This window comes from Dryas octopetala, chromosome 8, assembly GCF_963921425.1.
Source record: "Dryas octopetala chromosome 8, drDryOcto1.1, whole genome shotgun sequence".
In the NCBI taxonomy this organism is placed as follows: Eukaryota; Viridiplantae; Streptophyta; class Magnoliopsida; order Rosales; family Rosaceae; genus Dryas; species Dryas octopetala.
Window position 1 is genome coordinate 18,903,082 of NC_141373.1, and position 19,684 is coordinate 18,922,765.

The following is a 19,684-nucleotide window of genomic DNA, read 5'->3' on the forward strand; positions in this document are numbered from 1 at the left end:
GAAGTTCCTTGATCCTATTAATCATAAGGACCTGAATTTTCTTATATGAACACATGGATTATGAAGGGTTCCTTGTTCTCAACATTATAAGGACTTGAAGTTCTTTGACCATTAATTATTATAAGGGCCTGAAGTTCCTTATCATCCGATCCAATCGAAACCCGAAGTTTTGCGACCCAATCGAAACCTGAAGTTTCATGATGATTGGTCAATATTGGAACCATATGCAATGAAGTACACGTTCGATGATAGTGCAAATACAACATATTCGATCATTAAGGTCTTGATATTGTTGAGCACTCGATTTTGCTTTATATATGATATACACGACGATTATTATATATTATATTAGGACCTGAAGCTCCTTGATTTTGATTAATCATTTAATCATACGAAGATCTGAAGTTCTTCCATTTTTATGAGGATCCTAAATTCTTTGGTTCTTATTATGTGATCAAATCATAATCTTGAAGTTTCTTGTTTTTATTATATATAATAAAGACTCGAAGTTCTTCAATTTTTATTCAATCATGTAACTAAATGAGGACCTGAAGTTTCTCAATCTCTATATACAAATCATGACCCGAAGTTTGTTGATTCTTTTTATTGGAACCAGAAGTTTCCATAGTTTATTTTAATGAAATGTTTTACAATTTCTTCTTTAATTTCATCGTTCTATTTATTTCCTTATTTTAATTCTTAGCTATGCAGAATTTCATCATTCTTTTTATGTGGACCTGTAGTCCTAAACATTGAACCTGAAGCTTCGAGTATAGATATCATTTTGAACTTGAAGTTCTAATTAATGCAACCTCAACCTGAAGTTTTGAGTAATTTATTTTGGCCTGAAGTTCAAAATATATGAATCTTGTTAAGAACCAGAAGTTCTAACATAGTACATACATAAAAGAAATAAGGACTTGAAGTCTAAATATATATGAACATGAAGTTCAAAACTCAAACATTTTAGACTCATAAGTTTACAAATTAAATTTAAGTCCATGTTTTAAATCTGAAACCTGAAGTTTTAGAAATATGTTAAAATGGACATGATGTTCATGTTATGACTTTTGAGTAGCAAATATTTAGAACCTGAAGTTCTAACCTACTCCAAATTTGAGGTTTTGGGAATACATGAGAACATATTATTTGTATTTAATTTGCCAATATTGATTGAACCAGAAGTTCAGATCTATAAATTTAGATGTTGTACATTGGTAATTAATGCTTTCCATTATGTACACTAGTTGGCTATATCATTTTCTTTATATAGAACCTGAAGTTCTAAATCTTTGATCTGTACTGTATTTATGCCTCCTGTCACGGAATGGAGAGATCAAACTTATAAAGAAATTGATATTCTAATGTATACAACGTGAAGTTCCTTATTCCTTAGTTTTACTCAAAACCTGAGACATTTGAAGTTCATGCATTAAACAGTCAAATAAGAACCTGAAGTTCTTTGATTTTTTGTTTCTATATCAGAAGTGGATGAAAATTGGAGATGCGATAGAACTTAATGTTATTATGATTGATTAAAATTTGTAGTTCAATGTGCATTACTTAATGAAGTCAGAATCTGAAGTTCCTTGATTTTCATGCTCTATGCTATAGAATCAAATTGAACCAGAAGTTCTTTGATCTAGCATTCCATGATTTAGAACTCAAATTTTTCATAACTCCATAATTTTTCTTATGAACCTGAAGTTCTTGATTAAGTTTAGATTAAGCTGAAAGCCTTTATTCATATGAGCTTGTAGTTCTATACTTTAACAAAATTTAAGAACCTAAAGTTCTGCTTATATTTTGTATAGAAACTTGAAGTTTCATGGCTTTTAATGAACTTGAAAGTTTCATATAGCTTCAATTTTGAACATATATGGCGTATATGTTCATAGTTGTTCATAATTAATTTATTAATTTTTATTACAACCTGAAATTAGATGCTGAAGAATTATTTGAAATCAGAAGTTTCATATACCTACATGTGCATTGCAAACCTGATAATGTTCCGTCTTTATATAACCTGAAGTTATATAAGCATTTGAGTTTGTATAACTACTCACTCTATTGATTTTTATATATGCACTTATGAAAAGTTTCCCGCCGTTAGGGGGAGAAATGACCGTTCCTGAAGAACGGCATGAAAAGAGTATGCATATACTAGTCTTTTTCATACCATTCAATATGGGAATGAGATATGAATGATAATGTAAATCTAGTGAATGTATTTATTTGGAAGCTAGATGCATATATATACAATGAAACTGCAAAGTCAGATATAGAAGTTTTATATATGTCAACATGGATTGATGTCCTAACATGGTAGTCCATCAATTTGGCGGAAAATGGTTTATTGCACGCCTGAAGCGTGACAAATCTATAGGTTCCAAAGTTTAGCTCCCCAGAAGTGGAGAGTATATGAAATGGTCCACACAAGCCCAATTAATTAAATTTAAAGATCCACATTCTGTACACAAATCATCCTAAAAGAGATGACAGTCCCTGAAGAGACTATAAAAGCCCCTGAAGAGGCATGTGTACCAATTAAAAAGATATATATTTATATCTAAAGCATGCAAATGAGAATTGTGAGATCGTTGATATATTGATGATTTGTTTTGTTTATAGTAGCTACTAAATATCATCATGGGCTATAATAATGTGGAACCACGTTTACTATAAATGTCGACAAAATTAAATGATTGGCCAAACTGGAAAGAGGCAATTCCAGTAGAATTGAACATCATTATAAACGTGGAATAATGAGAACTTATAGTTCAGACACCAAAGATGTTAACCCTGAAGGTTATAGAGTGTTTGAAATAAAGTGAGTGAAATCACTATTTATAATGGCACAAGGTAGAACTCCAAAGAAATATGGGATTGTGGTTATATATTCTCCTGTTATAGATGCAACCACATTCTAACAAATTTGGTAAATATAATGTGTTCATTGCATATGGAGAAAACCTTTAGAGATTATGAAATGCCTGAAGCATATTGCCAGAAGCGATTTCCTACAAGATATAGGACAAATTACTAAGTCAAATCCTAAATTGAAAGTGCCATGAAATATTATGTGCTTGAAGCAAATCTTGGAAGGATTGAAAGAGCCTGAAGCTCAAGTATGTACTCAACTTTAACACTATGAATATGGTCAAAATTGCCTTATTGAGTACTTTGATTAGAACCCGAATTCGGAAATTGTTGCAACATATTCAAACTTTTGAAAGAAGTTATGAATTAATTGAGGCTCCTGAAGAGCTCATAAGATTATTGAATGCTTGAATATTGGATTTGATATAAATGACCTTGGGAAATGAAAATAGTGTCTCGAGCTGCATATCGAGTACAGTACTAGTGAAATTCTTATACCCAACGGTTATTTGGTCTATTGGCATTAAGATTGATTACTTGCTTCCTAAGGAAGATGGAAGAAAGATCTTTGGTCCAGAAGCACCATATCTTAATGTGCCTTATTTAACTTAGCACAATGCAGTAGACCGAATATAGCATTGGTGATTGTGTCATGTAATTTTTTCCAATACTCAAAGTATTTTCATAATAATTCATCTCTTTTTAGAGATAATAGTTTCTAACCACTTTATTTAGTGGATTTGTATTTCGTTAGTATTGCTCTAACCTCAACAGGATTTCAACAAATAATGACAAACATGTATCCGCTGAAAGTATGGAAGTCATGTTGATACAAGCATTGCCAAACTACACTATCTAGAAGATGGCATATGAAATATCATTATTTGCTGCATTATTGAGCCAGTCAAATTAAAGCTTGTTATTATCAAGGGGAGCATCAAACAATTTTGCATGTTGTACTCTTTTTCCTTCGACTAGGTTTTTGTCCCATCGGGTTTTTCCTAGCAAGGTTTTAATGAGGCAAACGCATCCAACATAGTATCAGTTATATTGCAAAAGTTGCACTCTTTTTCCTTCGCTTTGGTTTTGTCCTATTGGGTTTTTCAAGCAAGGTTTTAACGAGGCAACATTCACTGATTGGAGAAATATATCAACATCAGGGGGAGCGTGCCATCAAACATTGTACTCTTTTTCCTTCGTCCAAGGTTTTTGTCCCATTGGGTTTTCCTGGCAAGGTTTTAATGAGGCAGTGTCGTGCGCCCATCATATCTATCAGAAACACATGAAGATTGTACTCTTTTCCTTAGCTAGTCTTTTTCCCAAGGGTTTTGGCTAGTAAGGTTTTTAATGAGGCAACTATCATATTCAATGGACATCCAAGGGGGAGTACGGTGTTGTAAATATCATTAATTATGTGGCTGTCCATTATCATGTTCAATATTTATCTCATGTATTATCTAGAGCAATTGTATAGATAATTATGAGGAGTCCAATTCATTGTAAAATACGAGACCTTAAGGGTCTATCTCAGGTCATCCAAGAGCCTATAAATAGAGGCCTTATGTGAATGAGAAATATACTCTGATTCCTCCCCAATTCTCTCTTATGTTCTCTTTACATTTCTCTTTATTTTATAACAGAAATAATATTTAATGCATATGTTTTTCTTTTATATGCCCATTCAGGGTCAATAAAAAAAAGAACAAATTACTTTTAATACCTCAATTATAATTTGTTTTTCAACTTGATACTTCAATTTTAAAATGTTGTATTATCATACCTCAACTTCTATTTTGTGTCAATTTATACATTCGTTACATTTTTTATTAGAAATGTTGTTATCTATTGATGTGAAAATGACGTGGCATATGCGAACCTCACTGCTAAGCATTCACGTGGCTTCTAAAAATAGTCACATCAGTAGATAACGATATTTCTAACGGAAGACTTTACGGAGGTATGAATTGATATAAAAGGAAATTGAGGTATGATAATACAATATTCTAAAATTAAAGTATTAAGTTGAAAAACAAAGTATAATTGAGATATTAAAATAAACAACCTAGCTACTAGATTATGAACTTGACTATATGAAGGTCTAGTAAATTAATTATAAGTAAATTTTGGAGTTGGTAGAATGGAATGACTAAGAAGCTTCTTTTGGCTTATTCATAAGAGGTTTTTAATGCCACTTGAGTGGCATCATAGAAATAAAATGAAATTTCCAAAAGCTCCTATTCCATTCAGATGCCATGATTACCATATATAGTCTAATAAATCAAAAGAAACAAACCAATCCACCCATCTAATTTCTTTCTTCAAAAAAAAAAAAAAAAAGGAGAATTCTTAATTGGTGGGAAAGAAGAGAGAAATTAAGGAAGGAATCCTATGAGACAACAAAGGTTTCGTCTTTTAGTTTTAAACAGGAAATTAAGCAAAAGCAAAAGCAAAAGCAATCGAGTGGAAGTCAAAGAAACCGAAAGCAAAATTAAACAAATCTGTATAGGATATTATTAAGATGGAGGTATTGTATAGGATATTATTATTAGGATGGGGTTGGGATAGATTTAGTTCAAATCTTACCACACTCTCTCTCTCTCTCTTCCATTATTTCTCTTCCTACAACCTTTCTCCACTTTCGGTGTTTTCAGTTTGGGTTCTGAAGAGTTGGTTTAACTTTCTGCACATTGTTAGCTTTACTTGGTCTTGTTGGTTTCTGCCTCTTCACACATTTGAGACATTCTTCTTCATTCGACTGTCTGCAATGGCCTCTGCATCTCTTCCTTGTTCAGCTGAATTGGCTCCTCCTCAACAGAAGCACGATGTGTTTTTGAGCTTCAGGGGTGAAGACACCCGAAAAGGTTTCATATCCCACTTATACCACGAACTGCAAAACATGCAAGCAATTCAAACATTCAAGGATGACCCAGAGCTTGAAAGAGGCTCAGTTATCTCTTCAGAGCTCTTGAGCGCAATCCAGGAATCAAGGCTTGCGGTTGTTGTTCTCTCGCCAAACTATGCTTCTTCAACCTGGTGCTTGGAAGAACTTTCAAAGATTGTTGAATGCTGGGAAGCCAACCAAATTACAGTTCTCCCAATTTTTCATAATTTGGATCCTTCCCATGTACGGAATCAAGGGGGAAGCTTTGCAGAAGCCTTCACTAAGCATGAACAGAGGTTTGACGTAGAGAAGGTGAATCGATGGAGAGCTGCTTTAAAAAAAGTGGCTCATCTCTCTGGGTTTGATTCAAACACATGTGGGTACGTAAGCACTAATAAGCATGAATGAACAACTTACTAGCCCATGTCTTAACAACAACCATATATATTTTGATGTTTTGCTTCACTTTTGGGTTTGATCAATGATTATGTGACCTTAATTTCTTCCTTGTAGGACTGAAAGACAACTTATTGAAGCCATTGTCGATTCTGTGCGGACTAAAGTGCCTCTTAGAATCAGATTTCTAGAGTTAGATCACAGAGAGAAGTTAGTCGGAATTGATTCTAGACTAAAGGAACTAGATTCTCTTTTAGCTCTTGGGGCAAATGATGTTCGATTTATAGGGATATGGGGTATGGGCGGCATTGGGAAGACAACCCTTGGCAGGCTATTTATAGAGAAAATTTCCCGTCATTTTGACGTTTTCATTTTGCTTGATACAAATGGAGATTCTTCAGTTCCTCTACCAAAGAAGATTCTTTCTCAGATCTTGAAGAAGACAGAAGTTTGGGATGTTAGCAATACGATAAAAAATAAGTTATGTAAGGAAAAGGTTCTTGTCTTTGTTGATGATGGAGATCGACTAAACCAGCTGGAAATATTGGTCAGAAATAAAGATTGGTTTGGCATGGGAAGTAGAATCATCATTACAACTAGAGATCAACATCTGCTAGTCCAACATGGTATAGATATATCATATAAGGTGGAGGAATTACAAGATGATGATGCGATTCTGCTCTTCAGTAAGGAAGCCTTTGGAAAAGATCAGCCCGAGGAAGGTTTTTTGGAACTGTCCAAGAGTTTCGTAGATTATGCTGGAGGCCTTCCATTAGCTCTTAAGCTATTGGGAAGTTCTTTGTGTAGGAGAGAAGATCGAGATTATTGGATTAGTGCATTGCGTAAACTAGAGAAAAGTCTTGATTCAACTATTTTTAATTGTCTGAAATTCAGTTATGATGGACTTTGTGAAGAAAATCAGAGCATATTTCTCGATGTTGCATTCTGCCACAAGGGGAAGGACAAGGACCAAGTAATTGAAGTACTAGACAATTGTGGCTTTTGCGGGCGTAGTGGGATAGATGTTCTGGCTGAGAAATCTCTCTTTTATATTTCAGGCGACAATGTGGAGATGCATGACTTAATACAAGAAATGGCATGGGAAATTGTTCGCAAAGAGTGTAAAGAAGAGCCTGGTCGACGCAGTCGTTTGTGTCATCGAGACGACATCTTTCATGTATTAAAAAACAATACGGTAAGAAGTTACTGTGAAAATAAAATATGATTTCTCTTAACACGATATATATTGGACTGAATGTATGGAATTAACTTTTCTTTTATTCTTAATTATCAGGGAACAAAAAAAATTCAAGTCGTAGCTTTACGCTTGCCCGAATTAGAAAAGGCAGACTGGAATTGTGAAGCCTTCTCTAAGATGACCAACTTAAGGCTTCTCGAATTTGAAAATCTGAGCATTTCACTAGGCCCCAAATCTCTTCCTGATTCTTTAAGAATATTGGAATGGAGTTGGTATCCTTCCAAATTTCTCCCTCCGAGTTTTGAACAGAATAATCTTACCGAACTTAGTCTGCGGCATAGCAAAATTTTCAGCTTTGGGAGAATGCAAGAGTGGTAAGATTATTGAATATATGTCATTTCGCACATTATCTTTTTCATTTTGAATAAAATTTAAAGGTTTCTGGAAGCTAATTATTCTACTATTTTTTCATGTATACAGAACTTGGGCAGCTTGAAAAAAATGGATCTTCGTTCCTCTGAAAACTTAATCAGTACACCAGATTTCACAGGTATTCCGAATCTTGAGAGGTTGGTCTTTCTAGGTTGTACGAAATTAGTTGAGGTCCACCCATCCATTGCAGACCTTAAGAAGCTTAAAATTTGTGACTTTAGAGATTGCAAAAGTATTAAGACTCTCCCAAGTGAGATACAAATGGAGTCTCTTCAATTCTTGAATCTTTCCGGCTGCTCACATTGAAGAAGGTTCCCGAATCCTCGGGACAGATGAATAATTTGACAGAGCTTGTTTTAAGTGGAACTGCTATTGAGAAAATACCTTCATCAATTGAACGTCTGATTGGCCTTGCTATCCTGGGTCTAAGGGATTGCAAAAGTCTCTCTTGTCTTCCGAGTGTCATTTGTAATATGAAGTCTCTTAAAGACATCTATATTTCCGGATGCCCAAAACTTGACAAACTCCCAGAGAACTTGGGGGAGATGGAGAGTTTAATGTACCTAAAATTGGAGGGAACTAATGTAAGAGAGCTGCCACCCTCTTTTGTTCGTTTGAAAAATCTCAAGCTACTATCTTTACGTGGATCACCAAAATCAAGGCATTGGTGGGGTCTTCACCGCTTATTTGGAAGAAAGAGTCCCAACCCTATGGGTTTGGTGTTGACTTCTCTTTATGGTTTATGCTCTTTGTCGAAATTAGATCTAAGTGACTGCAATCTTTGTGTTGTCCCTGATACTATTGGCTGCTTGTGCTCTTTAGGGTCCTTGAATCTAAGTGAAAATAATTTTGTTAGCCTTCCTGCAAGCATTAGTCGGCTTTCTAAGCTTTGGGATTTAAACTTGGAGGGGTGCAAAATGCTTCAAAAATTTCCAGATCTTCCATCAAATAATATATTAGGCGTTAACACCCAAGATTGTACTTCCTTGAAAATGTTGTCAGATCCACCAATTTTGGGCAGAGACGTACAAATGTCGGACTTTACATTACGTTCTGGCAATTGCTTTGGATTGCTTGACGATGAAGGCTGCAATACTATAATACTTCCGATGCTAAGGCGATTCCTTCAGGTACTCCCTCTCTCTCTCTCTCTGTCTCTCTCTCTCTTTGTCGCCCTCTCTCTCCCTCTCTCCAGTTTGCTATATATGGTTCAGGTAATCCCTCGGTTTGTTGACCGATTCCAAATTACAACTCCTGGAAGCAAAATTCCCGAGTGGTTCAGTTATCAAAGTGAGTTGAAGGAAGATTCATTTATTGTGGAGCTACCTTGGCATTCTTGTAGGGAGTGGATGGGGATTGCGTTTTGTGTTCTCTTTGAAGATCAGGGAAATCCAGCTGCCATGTCAAAGTTCAGTCATGTTGGAATTGATTGTTATTCGGAAGTATTTGACGTACCGAATCGCTATGTTCATAAAATAGGACATCTTGGGTCCAATCACCTTTGGGTAAGTTATGTGTCTCGTCAACAATGGTATCCCGAATGCAGTGAGATTAAGATTGTAATCGAAACTTATTATGGCCACTTTGGGCATCGGCAAACATGCTCAATTGTGAAGAGGTGTGGGTTCCGATTGGTGTACGAGAAAGATGTAGAAGAACTCAACCAAATGATGAACCAATCCAGCAGTAGTACTTCTCCTTACTGTGAACATTGTGACAAATCAGCAGATGTGCAAGGTGTCAGACTTAAGCGAACACGTGATGGTGGCCTTGTCAGAGAATCACTCTGCAAAAGATTGAAGGAAGACTAATTGTCTTGAGCTTCATTGAATCATCCAATCCCTCAAAATAATACTTGAAAAGCTAATGACGATGCTCTGCTCAGAATTCATATTAGTAAGTCACCCTCTCACTCCCAGTAACGCCTATATGATGTTAGATGTTTTTGTTTCCTTTTTATTTTGAGCTTTACCATCTTTGTTAGCCATAACTTTATAAGATTCATGACCCATGTGCCTACAAATCCCAAGTGTCCACCTTCAACTTATAATAAGACTAACAGACTTCGATTTCTTTTCTTTCTTAGACAATATATAACTAGAACTAGTTATTATATGATTTGAGCACTATATTAATTAATTCTGTGAAAAAACTGCAAATCAATAATTAATTTGATTCAGTAATCGAGTTCAACCGTGTACATTCAATAATATGTTTGTCTCATCTATGCTAGTGGCACCAGATGAGATAGAATCCTTTTTTTTTTTTTTTTTCTTTTTTTCTTTATTTGCATTAGTGAATGAATTAATTTGTTTTTCAACCAAAAGAGTCAAAAGGCTACAGTATGTAAAAAATTTGATTGGCCGATGAAAAGCAATGCATTGAGGGCATTTGACTAGTAATTTCAATTTGATTATATCACGTTCCATATTTCTTGATTCTTCGTTAAGAGCCTTGTCCTGAGGCTAGAAAAAAACCTAGAGCGAGAGCGGTTTTTAGCTCGACCGATCAATCGTTTGAAAAAAATCAATTTTAGGTGCAATCACTCAATCCAATTACATTTTTGTTCCGATTGAGCCAAAACTTGGCATGATGGTGGCACACCCCGCACTTACACCCAAACGGACCAAAGTATTGCTTCTGACCAACCTTAGCTGAAAAACATGCGAACAATAACCATGTAAACTAACCCCCTGCTTACTGAATGGATTTCATTGTTCTATCCTGCCAATGAAATTTCTTAATTGAAAGAAAAACAAAAAAACAGAACCTTCAATAGAGTTGAATTTTTGGGATTGAAACAAGTATTTTTCTTTCGCTTGAAATGCGCAGACATCTGAGACTAATGTGATCAACATGTGAAAATTATGTCATATTATAACACTTAAATTATTGTACAGACCTTCAGATTGCACTTTATTGTACAGACTTTCTCCATACTGCATTCATCATCCTTGCTGAGAGCTTCAAGGGGAACATGAGCGTGCTTAGAAGCAACTTTCATCTTGCTTTCTTTTGATCACTGGTAATCATTTTTTCTTAATAGACTTTTTATATTTTACATCTATGTTATTGTTGCAAGAAAATAGTAGGAACTAAATGTTCTCTTATATATTTCATTTTTTGTTTCCAGATATATCTGTCTGATAAGTTTTAAGCTCTTAATGTTTGTGTTAATTTGAGATCGTTATAGAAATAAAATGCAGAAAATTAAACAGAAATGGTTATAGGACAGAATCTAAGTTGCTTTCTTGTTTCTGTAGAAAATATAATACAAATAAAAATTTGCATTTGAAGCAAAATTATTCTTGATATTACAGTTCTATTAGGCAATTCATTAATTGATACTTACAGAGTTAATTAACTGTGATTTTCTTAGAACGTGATTCAGCTCATATGTGAACAGTAATTGATCCATAGCTCTTTTGAGGAGAATGAAAAGAAAACAGTGTATACACAAATTGTTATCTCTTGTTAACATGTTTTGCATATAATCTTATCAGTTGGTGATGCTTTTGCAAGAAGTTGTTGCTAGCTAGGCCGAATTTAATTTACAAGTTTAAGAAATATTATTTAATATTTGCTTACTTTTATCTGTTTCTTATATTATGGTTTTGGATGAACTTTGAAATGATTGCCATTTTTTTTTTGTTTGGCAGTTTAGATCGAGACACTTGGCTATTGGATTTTGAATGCTTGCTTTTGATCGAGGAGAACTAACGGATCATGTAGCCTTATGTTTGTTACTATAGGACGAAAGTATAACTCTTATATAAAAATAAAAACGTGGCTGAGACATTGTTCTTATGGAGCCTTTTGTTTGTTACATTTATATATTACTCAAGTCCTAGATCACACCTGATAGGGTTTCCCTTAAAATTAGAGATGTTTTTATATTTAATGCATGTTTACCTTAAATTGCTTAAAAGTTTCTCTTGTTCTTTTTTTTGGACTGAGTTTTTGATTATTGTGGTTTAAATTAGCAAATTGCCATAGAATTGAAGTCTATATATTTGAGGTATGATGAGTTGTGTTTGTTTAGATATATGGCTTATTCTGGTCTTATGCATGTATGTTAGAATAAGATGGATTTGAAAAAAAGAAGAAGAAAAAAGATGTGTCCGAACTTTGTTCAGCTGAACAGAGCTGAACAAATGTGATATATTTGGTTGATGACCCTGGTTTGCCCTGCTCTTCGATTATCTTTTTGAATTTGTTGGACATTTATTTGTAGGAAGAGGTAGAACCATCAAACACTGTGGTTGATGGGACTCAACCAGCTTGCTTAATCCCTTTTGAATGTGACAGTGATCTGGTTATGGACAGTTGGCAATTCAAGTTGGTTAAGCACTTAAGCTCTATTTATTCTGATGATGTTTGTGATGGATTTAGTTTCAACTCACCTGCACTCAAACACTCAAGAATAGAAACAATAGTTTGAAGAAAAGTTGCTGGAGAAGAGAAAACTCAGAGAGAGTTTTGGGGGCTGAACTGACGCAGCTCACCTCACTAAATATTTCATAAATTTCAAATTACTTAGTACAGCTGCAAAGACTTGAACAACTGCAATGCTAATACCAGCAACACACAAAAGACTCATGTGGCTTAATATTAACCATACACCAAAAGTCAGAGTAATATTAGAATACTATTAACTCTAACAAAAGGCTTAACAACTAAGATAAGGTCAGTTAAGTAAAAGGGAATTAATTTTAACACTCCCCCTTAATGCCTTGTTGCTTAACTCCCAGAAGTCCTCTGAAGTACTGAAACTTGTCTTTTGACAAGGCTTTAGTGAATACATCTGAAACTTGATTTTCAGTTCTGCAATACTTTAATGGGGTGTATTGTATATGGATTTTAAAAGACTTTATTAGAGTTTAAAAGTCATGTGGTATTTAATTAAGATTTTTAAAGACTTTAAAAAAGTTCGTAAAAGTCTATATGTATTCAATTAAGAATTTTAAGGAGTCTATAAAAGTCATGTGATATTCAATTAAGACTTTTAATGACTTTTAAAAAATTTGTAAAAGTCTAGGTGTATTTAAAAAGTCATTGACTTTTATGAAATTTATTTAATGATGGATTTTAATAGACTTTGAAAGACTTTTATGTGTATTTTAAAGTCATTATAAATTCGACCTCTCCTCTGCGAATTTCTAAGGATTTCTATAAACTCTCTAGAACTCTGTAGAACTCTATAGAACTCTGTGAAAATCTGTAAATTATGCAAAACTCTATCACTTAAAAAAAGTCTACAAAAGTCTATATAAATCTATATACACTACACCTTCCAACCTCAATCTCATTGTCCTCCATTGCATCTCTATTAGTATGATTCTTAGTAGTAGTAGTTTGGGGTGGGTAATCGACCCGCCAAGACTCTACTGCCAACCGACCGACAAGGGTTGAACTCGGCACAATGCGAGCCGGCACAAGGGTGGTAGTATTTATACCCTCAAGCCAAAGTGTGCGAAATTACAAGAATGCCACTAGACTTCGCATGTCCTTAACTCCGATTTACGCGCTTGTAGAGTCGAGCACTACACAACAAGACCAAGATTGGATTTTGAAATAAGGTATTTCTTCAGGTCAACAAGTCAAATGGTAAAACAATTTATAAACTCTGAAAATGATTTTTTTGTGGAGCAAAATAAAAGAAAACTTTATGACAATTCTCAATTCTCAAATAAAATTAGGAAATAGTAATTTGAAAAATTTCAGGGTTTCACACTTTAAATACCTCAAAATGCGCTCTACTCCATCCATATGTTGTTTCCGTGGAGCATGCATGAACTGACTTGCCACATTTACAGCATAGGCAATATCGGGATGTGTGTGAGACAAAGAATAAGCCAAAGAACACACAGCACACAAGATCTTGAACAAACCCTTAAAACACAACCAAAACCCTAGCTAGGAAGTAGAATAAGAATTTAATTTGGGTGCTCTGATCCATACCATCCCAAGAACACGTTTTAGGGTAAAAAATCAATAGATAATTTTTATTCATCCCATGTTGGGGTATTTATACAAGTTCACATATAACCCTAATTACACAAGGAAGTAGTAATCACACACATGTCCCACTCTTTCTATAATTTACAAATATTCCCAAACTAACTATAAAACTCTCCCATTAAATGGTGACTAGACAACTTTATATATATATATATATATAAGGTCCATATGCATCTGAGTGCCACCACACAAGTACTATGATTATAACAGTGGATATAACTTGAATTACATGCAAACAACTTAAGTATTCATGATGTCTGCCTTAAGGCCTCTCCTGAAAAGAATTGAAAACTGCTCCCACCAAGTTGCTTTCCATTCCCTTGAATATGACTTCCCCTGCATCTAATGCTCGCCATGATTTGTCAACACAAAGTTTAGGAGCTTTGTTTTCTCCATTTTTGCAAGTTTGACTTGATTGGCCTCAACTAGAAACTGCATAACCATACAAAATTTGATTGTGTATAGTGCTAGCTTTGTTCTCTTGCTAGACTATGAATTTGGATCATTGATTAGATTAACTATATTGTTTGAATATGTGGTCCAGATTCACAGTGTAATAGAACATTACCCGGTTAGAGAATTTAGTTTTGATTACCAGATTCACAGTTTCGATGCTTCGTTTTGGCTCCTTTCCAAGAAAGCTTAGTGAATCTTTAGGTTTAGTGTTCACTTCTTTACAAGTTTTATGTTCCTTGTGTGAATTAGATCTAAGTGACTGTAATCTTTGTGAAGGAGCTATCCCCAATAATATTGGCTAGCTGCTTGTCTTCTTAAGAAAATTAAATCTTAGTGGGAAGAATTTTGATTGCCTTCCTGAAAGAATTGAATGGCTTTCTAAGATTTACGAATTTAAGTTGGAGAGGCATTTTTAAAGCTAGGGACCTTCTTGGCTAAGGAGTCAAATAGGTTATCGGAACTGCAAAACTGTTTCATTTTGGAAACTTTAATAGATAGCATCACCTTTTGTGAAGACCTTATTTAAATTTAAGAGTCCGTTAATACACAGGTATTGGCATATAATTTTATTAACCAAAACCACCTAAAACCCCCTTCTTCCTTTGCGAGCCAACTACTGCAAACCCATTCTTCATTTGCGGACACCACACCACCACTAGATCCCCGTGCTACAAAAAGCCCATCTACCCTGCGCATTGTTTTGACGAAAATAGACACAACAAATGTAACGACCCGACCCAAATTTTCACTAGAAATTTAAATTTTTCTTATTTAACTATGTTTTCAAGAGATTTCTTTTAAAGGATGTGAAATTGTATTTTAAAGATTTTGAAATTTATTTGGAAAATAAAAAGGGTTTTGATTTAAATATTTAATTTTGTTTTAAATTGGGTTTGACCCAAAGTTGACTTTTAAAATAAACGGGCTTTTGATTTTGACTTTGGGTCCGTTAGATAGGTTTCGATCCCACGATTTCATAGATACGTAGCACGCGTCGTTTTGAATTATGGTTTGAAAGATACAGACATATGAACTGAGGGGCAATTTTGTAAATATATATAAGTGGGTTTTTAAATACCCAAAATCAGAAAATTTTCTGATTTTTTTCTCTCTCTCTCTCTAGAATTTTCTAGTGGCTTCTCTCTCTTCTTTTTATCTCTCCCCCCGCACTCTCTCTCGGTCTTCACTCCACTCCCGCACCCTCTCCCCTGCGCGCACCACCCAGCCACCCCATTCACCATCACCGGCCACCCCTGGCCAGCCCCTGGCTCCGGCGAACATCCCCAGGCGCCGACCACCCCTTTCCCCCCGAGCCTACACTCTCTCTTTCCCCCGCAGACCTTCTTCTCTCTCTTCCTCTGTGTGCGCGCGACACCATCATCGGAGGGCAGCCTCCGGCCATTTTCCCGGCGGCACGAGATCACCGACGTGACCCCCGTGAGCCGGCCGTCCTCCTCCGTGTCTCCCCTCGCTAGCCCGCCGCCCCTGTGCGCAGCAACTCGCCGGAGAAAGCTAGTCAAGCCGCCGGCCATTTTGTCGATTTCGACCACTCCGGAGCTCCGATCACGAAATTAATTGGTGGGTTTTCTTCCTCTTTTATTGGGCTTTCATTCTCCTAAGCTTAGGTTGATTAATTTTGAGTAATTTGGGATTTGAAATTTTGGGGTTTGATGCCATTTCGAGATTGCTTGGGTTTTCAGATTGGGAGGATTATTCTCGTTGTTTTGTTTAGACATTTTCACCCCTAGGAACCCCAATCGATGTTTAGAATTGAAAAGTATGAGTAGATTTTAGGAAATAAGGTATTTTAGCTAAATTTGGGTTTGGAGCCGCCACTTTGGGCGGCAATCGCAGTGGTCTCAAAACACCCACTGTCATCTCTTGAATGTAGGATTATTTAGAGCCATTGTTGAGTTGGTTGTTGATCTTGGGTAGGTTGGAAGTGATTAGAGAAACCGAAAAGTGTTTCGGACCATAATTGGAGACTAATTTTACGGTTTTGTTGTGTATTTTATAGGCGAGACGACCGTGGTTCGCAACGATCTGGCGGAGGATCGACCTTAGATTTTCTCACTGTGAGTGGACTAACTTTTAATTTTTCTGAAATGTTTTATAAGTTGATGACTAAATTCTATTTCTTGGCTATATTGAGTTTGAATTTTAAGCTAAAAGATTTTGAGTTAGAATTTGGTTTTTAAAAATCTTATTTCCTAAGTTTAAATTAATATATATGGTTTTTGTACTCAAAGTCTCAAGGATTTATGAAGTTGGTTTGGTTTAAAGAAAGTTTAAAAGGATAAGAAAGGATTGAGTTTTATTTTTATATTTACGATGGGGTTATTTCATATTTTAGTATATGGACGAAAGATTTGATTTGTTTTATGTCTTTGAATGTGATTTATTGAGGACTGTTTTACTAGTTGTGTTTCTGCATTTGTTTTGAGGATTTAAAGTGTTGGAAATGTTATAAAAATGTTCTTTATTGGTGGAAAAAGACATTATGTTTGGTTATGGGAAAAATAGTTTTAAATCGCCTTTCAGTACCCTCCAGGTTATTAGATTGAATAGGTCTTTGGGACCCATTGCGGCACACACATAGGCTTTGGGCCGTGTGTCATGATGCTTGACCCTTTAGGGGTGGCTCTGCGTGCACGTACGACAGAATTTCCGGCTATGCGTGCGTATGACAGATTCTCGGCTCTGCGCACGTAAGACAGAATTTATGGCTCTGCATGCGTATGACAGACTCTCGGCTCTGCGCATGTATGACAGATTCTCCAGGTTACTGACTGGTGTGTGTTTTTAGTTGTTAAGTATTTTAAATGATGAGTTTATGGCAGCAAAGGTTTTTAAGTAAGACGGTTTCAGTTGAACAGTTTTATTGATTTTCAATATATTGAGAATGTTTGAGAAGAAAGTTTTCAGCTCAAGTTATTTATTTATAAATTGACAGTATCGATTTCAGTTTGAGAACTTGGATTTTCAAAGTTTGATTTTCAGCTGCAAATTTTATTATTTTACTGGGAAATGGTTTTAAAAACTGGGGGATTTCAAAGGACATCGTAAGGTTTTAGAGTTAAACATGTGTAAAAGGGTTTTTCTAAAAAGATATTTAATCTTTGATTTTCATTTCCGTTTTAACTGTCCACTCACTGAGCCTGTCTCACCGTTTTCTTGTTTTGTCTTAAATTGTCCCCCCAGGTAGTAGCTTTGGTGGAGGTCGAGCTAAACACATCGAGGCATAGCATCCATTTTCCATTCTCGGATCTTGTAGGCGTCATTTCCATTTTGTGGAAGTTCCTTTTCTTGAATTGTAAAAATTTCTGTAATAGGAGTAGTGGCTCTGATGACCATATTTTAATTATAAGGTTATTTTGTATTGTTGGGTCTGAGACCCTTTTTGGTTGTGGTAGAGGTGGTTGCTGTCTTAGAAGTGCTTTTTAACAGGTTTTGAAATTCTGGGTTAGTCCATTTTCAGGGGAGGTTCTGTCGAATTTTCGGTATGATTTTCCTTGATTTTGGATTCCCGCAGGACCTCTCAGGGTTTCAAGGTGGAATCCGGGGGCGATCCTGTCAACAAAAAACGAAATACCCATTGTGTCCTCACAAGTTGCAACATGCAGAAATTTTTATTTTTTTTTAATTACAAGGCCAACCTATTATAAGCCCAAGACACGAGCCTACACAGTGTTAGCAACCCAACCCAACTTTACCAAAATTGAATACAAAGCCCAACCTAATATAGTGTCAGCAACCCGAGAACTGTTCATCTTCTCTACTTTACCAATATCACATAAGCAGAAGTGCAGAACACAAAAAAAGCAAGAACTAAAAATCAATTAAGTAAGAAAGGTAAGATTTAAGAATCTGCAAAAAGGTAGCCTAAACTCTTAACTACACCATTCTATATTTGAGAATAACATATTTTTTATTATGATTTTGATCTTCGTCACTTCGTACACTGCAGTTGCATTTTGGGAAAAAAAAAAAAACCCAAAACTCCTTTTAGAGTCTACACGAGGAAGAATGTTAAATTCTAGGTAAGATTCTAAAAACTCATACTCAGTTTCAAAAAATCGAAGATAACCATCTACTATTCCAAAAAAATCAAGTTTAGAGGAAAAATAGTCTTGTTATGCAGATTAAAAAAATAAAAAAATCGAGCATGCATGTTATGCAGATTAAAAAAAGAGGAAAAATAGTTGTCTTCTTAAATTTTTAAGTCTCATTTTTAGATATGATCAATGTTATAGTTTCAGAAATACCATGAATGGTCAATCTAGAATAATATGTTATAGTTTCAATTTGTAGTATAATCTGCAGTTTCAATTAAACATGTTGCAGTTTCAATTTGTAGTATAATCTGTCAATATTAAAGGACAATTTGCATTTTCTTTGGGTAACTTGCAGTTTCAATGTAAAGGAAAATTTGATTTTTTCCTTATTGTAAGAGCTTTTCTTCCTTCTCCTATCAGAATTTTCATTAACAAAACAAACCTACACTTGATTTTGTCCTTTCCTAGATAAAACCATCATTCCTATAAGGTGCCTCTACATTACTGTAAGGCATTGCCTTCCTTCCTAGATAGATTATTGCAGTTTCAATTCTAAGGAAAATTTGGTTTTTTCCTTACAGTTTTCCCTTTTTTCCCTGTTTCCTTACAGTTTCAATATGAACTATGTTTATGTTTAGTGGCCTGAAATTTGAACTATTCCTATGCAGATGACAAAATCAAATAAGAGTCCAACAAAACAAAAGTTCAAAATTGGAGCAAGAAAAAAAGTACCTATACAAAGGGAGTCAACAAGGTCATCACCAAGACTACAGAAACTCAAGAAAAATGACCAAAGTCAGGAGGAAGAATCTCAGGCCCAACAACCTCCAAGTCAAACAAAGAAATATGCAAAGAAGATGCCAAAACAAAAAGAAGAGAGCAAAAAAGAAACAAAAACCAAAAAGGAAGAGAAGCAAAACAAAAAGCCACAAAAAGTACTAAGAAGCCAAAATCCATATTATGTCCAGTACAGATCAAACTTGACTGCATTTTAGAAACTAATGAGCAGTCACATGACAAAAATTAGAGAAAGAAATGATGTCCAAGAACAGCTGAAGAGAATGGATGGACTTGTGGGAGAGGGAGATTGCAAGAAATCAAACTGGTTGCTCACAAGAATGGTAAAGTGCTTTGTTCGAAACAGAAAAAAGTTCAAATTTGCGACAATTAAAACAAAAGATGTGGCAAATATCATGGGAATCCCAACCACAGGAAAAGAGAGAAATGAAATACCCAACACACAAGGCACAAGAAGACATAAGTCCAAATTTGTTGAAAAGTACTTCCTATCTTGTGACAGAGTGATGAAGACAAATATAGAGAGATCTATGGAGCACACAATTGATGAAAATACAGAAGATGGGG

The 19,684-nt window shown here is 35.2% G+C and overlaps 1 long non-coding RNA gene and 1 pseudogene across 1 annotated transcript; both read left to right on the forward strand.

Annotated features, from left to right (window-relative positions):
• The first annotated feature begins 5,644 nt into the window (after window positions 1-5,644).
• Window positions 5,645-9,598, forward strand: LOC147277790 (TMV resistance protein N-like; annotated as a pseudogene).
• Window positions 9,599-15,413: 5,815 nt separating this feature from the next.
• LOC147277791 (uncharacterized) lies at window positions 15,414-17,643 on the forward strand. The gene is made up of 3 exons (XR_015123778.1): window positions 15,414-15,842; window positions 16,282-16,339; window positions 17,466-17,643. It is a non-coding gene; the product is annotated as an uncharacterized LOC147277791 (long non-coding RNA).
• The last annotated feature ends 2,041 nt before the right edge of the window (window positions 17,644-19,684 follow it).